Here is a 5,276-nt window from a genome sequence, read left to right as displayed (position 1 = left end):
ACGGGTCTGTCTACTTCTTTTCCACTCCTCAGTATAACGACATTTGTATGTCCCTCTGGATTAGGTTGCGGCTGTCCAGGAAATGTCCCAGCTGGAGCGGCTGTAGATGCTTGGTGTTGAGCCACTTGTGAAATTTGTGTTTCAAGCATTTTATTGTGGGTGGCTAAGGCGTCTACTTTATTCGCTAGTTGTTTAAGTTGCTCGTTAGTATGTATGTTTTGGTTCAAGAAGTCCTTGTTTGTTTGAGTTTGGGTAGCTATGAAGCTTTCCATCATTAATTCGAGATTTGACTTCCTAGGCATGTTAGGAGCATTATTAGCTGGCTTTTGATATCCAGGCGGAACATCTGGTGCTTGGCCAGGTGCATACAGGGCATTGTTATTCTTATACGAGAAATTAGGATGGTTTTTCCAACCTGGGTTGTAGGAATTTGAATAAGTATTTCCTTGTGTGTAGTTCACTTGATCGGTTGGGACTCCTGCTAATATTTGACATTCTTGTACAGTGTGTCCAGGGTTTCCACATAACTCACAGTTTGGAGTTACAGCAGCCACGGTGGCTGTGGGTGGTATGGTCAAGTTGTCTAATTTTTGGACAAGGGCATCTACCTTTGCATGAACATGGTCAAGGCTACTGATTTCGTACATTCCACCCTTTGTCTGGGACTTTTCCACTGGAGTTCGTTCACCTCCCCATTGGCAATGGTTTTGGGCCATGTTTTCAATGAGCTGATAGGTTTCGGTGTATGGTTTATCCATAAGTGCACCGCCCGCGGCAGCGTCTATTGTAAGTCTTGTGTTATACAGAAGCCCATTATAAAATATGTGAATGATCACCCAGTCTTCTAGACCGTGATGGTTACATATCCTCATCATGTCCTTGTATCTCTCCCACGCTTTGTAGAGAGATTCCACATCTTTTTGTCGAAATCCATTTATTTGAGCTCTCAGTATAGTAGTTTTGCTCGGCGGAAAGTATCGGGATAAGAAGATGTTCTTCAGTTCTTCCCATGTTGTAACGGAGTTGGAGGGCAAGGATTGCAACCAAGCCCAAGCTCTGTCTCTTAGTGAGAAAGGAAAGAGGCGCAGTCTTATCGCATCTTGAGATACACCATTCGCATTTACAGTATCGGCGTACTGCACAAACTTGGTCAGGTGTTCATTAGGATCTTCTGTAGGATTTCCAACAAATTGATGTTGTTGGACGGCTGATAATAATGAGGGTTTCAGCTCGAAATCGTTTCGATTTATAGCGGGGGCAGCAATGCTGTTGTGAGGGATAAGAAGATGTTCTTCAGTTCTTCCCATGTTGTAACGGAGTTGGAGGGCAAGGATTGCAACCAAGCCCAAGCTTTGTCTCTTAGTGAGAAAGGAAAGAGGCGCAGTTTTATCGCATCTTGAGATACACCATTCGCCTTTACAGTATCGGCGTACTGCACAAACTTGGTCAGGTGTTCATTAGGATCTTCTGTAGGATTTCCAGCAAATTGATGTTGTTGGACGGCTGATAATAATGAGGGTTTCAGCTCGAAATCGTTTCGATTTATAGCGGGGGTAGCAATGCTGTTGTGAGGTTCTTGTTGAGACGGGGTAGCGTAGAATTTAAGAGGACGATTTTGGGGTCCTTCTTCAGCCATGTTTGGTTTTTCTTCTGATTTAGGAGGAAAGGAGATATCGGGAATACCGTACTTTTGTTGATATTCGTGTATTCGGTGTCTCACGTATAGGAAACGCTCTAATTCAGGGATTGGTGGTGCTAAGTTATCGCCTTGTGAGCGAGTACTTGGCATAGAATCAGGGAAAGAAGGGAGAGAAGATTAGTTTTTATTTTTACCTTAGTCTACACCGTGCAACAAAAGAATCGCACTATTCGACTAAAACAGGTCCCCGACAACGGCGCCAAAAACTTGATGCTTGATTTGACTATATATAAAATATAGTCTGTCGGGTACTTGACTGCAAGTGCACAGTCCAGTCGCTTTAGTTTTAAAAGATATCGATCCCACAGGGACCTATGGTCAAACTAGTGTTACTAACGTCACTATGTTTAGCTAAGGGAATGATTAGTAGAAGTTTGGGGTCAAAATAGTAAATCTAAGGGAAATATAGTTTTAAGAAGGAATTTATGGAAGGAATCAGTATGCAGCGCATTAATTTTCAGGGATTCGATAAGTCACCGGTGAATAGTTTAAATGCCAAATATCTCTCAGTAGAAAATGTTTATTTAAAAGACTTTATCTCACACTCTCGTGGTTGTTGATTCGGCCTATAACTTTGAGTCAGAATGTACGCTCTCGCTGTCCCATTTGAAGTCAAAATTACCTTTTGAAAATAAATAAGTTCTAATTGCTTTTAAAGTGCTTTCGCTGTTTTTAAACTCAACGCTTAATTTTTACTATCCAGCTCGAGCCTCACGCTCTCGCGATTGTTGGTTCTTACCATAGTTAATTTCCCACTCTCGTGGCAAAACCGTATTAGAAAGCTTTTCACGCTTTTGTGATAAAGTTAATTAAATTTAAATTAAAAACTTCAGCCTAAAAGGTTATTTGAGAAAAAGGGTTTTCATCAGTTATTATTAAATCCCATCAAAGTAAGTTGTTACATACCGACACCGGTAATTTAGCCGGACATGTTAAATAAGGCAAACACAAGGCATAAACAGACCAACATTGCGGCAAACATGCTTATAATAACAATTGGGCAATAATAATAATAATTCAATAAAAACTTGGAGATCGAAGTAACAAAGTATAGCGATTCTTGGAGTACTTAAGCAGTCCTCCACAAGTCGGTAGGCTTTGCTTCTTCAATACAAATTACTACTAAAATTAAATAGAGTGTAGTAGTTCCCTAGTGTAGGAAACTACTACTATGGCTAATTGGAAAACTGTAGGAAAAGGGAAAAATGGAATTCTAAAAAGAATGGCGAATAAAATAAGGCAACGGAAACAAGGTTGCTGAAAAGAAAATACTAAAAGCTAGAAAGTTGTCAAACTAAATTGCAGAGCATAAGTGTAAAAGTAGGCGTCCCCAAATTTTCCCATTCTGGTCCTTTATATAGTGTCCATTAGGTCTTAGTGGTTGATAAAATCAAGGGAGACTTGGTTTTGAATGAGGAATCCGTGGGAATAAGTTTGTTGGAGGAGATTTAGGCACGTTTGGGTGCCTGTGGCTGACTGTTTCAAAGCGCATATTGTGGCCGCGTGACGCTCGTCATGGGCCTGTGACGGTCGTCACAGTCTGGGTCGTGACGAGCGTCATGAATCTGTGATGGTCGTCACATCAGCAAAATCTGCAAACTCTGCTTTTCTGGTTTTTTCTGTGCTTTTCCACGTGTTTCTTTTTCTTTTTCTTCCTTTTCTTCATTTTTCTCTTTAGTGCATGGAGATTCAAATACCTGCAAAAACAACACGAATACTTGCGTAATAATCGGGATATTAATCGAAATGGTGTGATCTTTGAGTGTAAATTAAGGCAATTATCTGATATGTTTTCGCGTTATCATACATTGTTGGATATACGAGTATTTCCCCTCCATTTGTGAGAGGTGGGTTCTTCTTACCACTACTGGCTCAACACTGGCCAAGAGATAAAAGTCTAGGCATGCCCACCAGGAAATATTGTGGAGTACATGAAGAGGATTATTGCATTGATTGTAGGCGATGTCATCTGGACACCCTACGTAGACCATAAACTGCATCAAGAGTTCAATGATGCTTCACTTTTTTCAGGTTATCTGCGACAAAAGACTTTCGTTGTTAGACACTTACCTTAGAGGCGTTTACGCTAGTTTGTATATGTCTAGGACATCACACCACCGGTCCTTGTTATTCGATATGAGGGAATTTATAGATGGTTTATTAGTAATGTTATCAATTTTTCTTGTATCATTAGAGATCGTGTTATGGAAGTTCAATTTCTTGAGTGGTGTGTGGATGGGTACTTCAAGTGGTACCTTACTATATCACACCCTCATATAATCCCACCTAGGCATCATGGAGTTAATGTTAGGCCTTCTCATTCTAGGGGACCTTATAATGACCTATTACTGCCTCCACCGTCTCCATATGGTGTAGATGACGCTTAACATCTGCAGATGATAGATATCATTATGGATAACCTTGTGTGTTTTGTAAACCCATATGGTGAGGTCTATACTTTGGCCTCACATGAAATACACTTAGCCCGTAGGGGCCTATTTAGGCATTATTGTCGTGTTTGTATTATATGTATATTATGTGTATTATTACTCAAACATTTGTACCACATAGTTTATTATATAATATTTTGTCACTTCCATTATTGCAGGATAACATAACATTTGACAAATAGTATCACACATGAAAATTAACAAAACTTTAGATAGACGATCATATTTCACCAGTATCAATCCATGGTGTAAGAAAATCGATCTTGATTATGTCTTCAAATGATCTAGATATTACACAACAAAAAGAACAAAGATTCACATACGCCGATAAAAAAAATTAATGGGGCACACTAGTCAGTCAAATAGACCATTTTTCGCATCCTTGATAGCCCAATCAAAAAGAACCGGTCTCAAGAGATCGACACGATAGAATAAAAATATTTCACATGTAAGTATATAGAGCAACCTAAGAGGTGGGTGAATTAGATTTTAAGATTTTTTCTTGTTTTTAGACGATGTTATGGTTCTTTTATTTTTCTGGAAGATATGATAATCAAATAAATGATAAAGCAGGACAAATAAAATGCAGTAAGTCAATTGACACAAGTTATATCCTGGTCCCCCTTTCCAAACAAGGGTAGTCTAGTCGCCTTACACCCCATGAGATATTTCACTATGTTAGATCTTTTTACAAGCCTTATACCAAGACCTCTATTACAATCTTTTAACATAAACATCAAACCTATGGTGTGTAAGACCCTAATTTTGTCCCTAAGATCCCTCATGGCATCATAACATTGCATTTGCATTGCCTCAAGGATCATTAGCATCTTGGTTCCCTTTACCTTTGGGTAGGATCTCTTGTGAGTGGTTTGAGATCACAAAGCATACTTGAATTGTATATCATTGCTTTTCTTATTTTGTTTACTAACCAAAAGCACAAAAATATGTCACTAACATCTTTTGTTTGTAGCTTAAGCAATCACCAGGTCAAGAGCTTCAAGGGGATCCTTTGTGCAGTGATAAGGCCAAGAGGAGATGAAAGCAAGCATGGTAATGGTTCCCAAAGTTCTCATCCATAAAATATGCCTCCCTAGCATCTCAATCCATCATTTTGATCAAATCAA

At 39.3% G+C, this 5,276-nt stretch overlaps 1 non-coding gene across 1 annotated transcript; it reads left to right on the top strand.

Moving 5' to 3' along the window:
- The first annotated feature begins 846 nt into the window (after positions 1-846).
- On the top strand, positions 847-953 carry LOC127089367 (small nucleolar RNA R71). The gene has a single exon (XR_007790976.1). It is a non-coding gene; the product is annotated as a small nucleolar RNA R71 (small nucleolar RNA).
- Positions 954-5,276: the final 4,323 nt, after the last annotated feature.

The sequence above is a fragment of the Lathyrus oleraceus genome, chromosome 5 (genome assembly GCF_024323335.1).
Source record: "Lathyrus oleraceus cultivar Zhongwan6 chromosome 5, CAAS_Psat_ZW6_1.0, whole genome shotgun sequence".
Classification (NCBI taxonomy): domain Eukaryota; kingdom Viridiplantae; phylum Streptophyta; class Magnoliopsida; order Fabales; family Fabaceae; genus Lathyrus; species Lathyrus oleraceus.
This window is presented reverse-complemented; position numbering and strand designations above follow the sequence as displayed.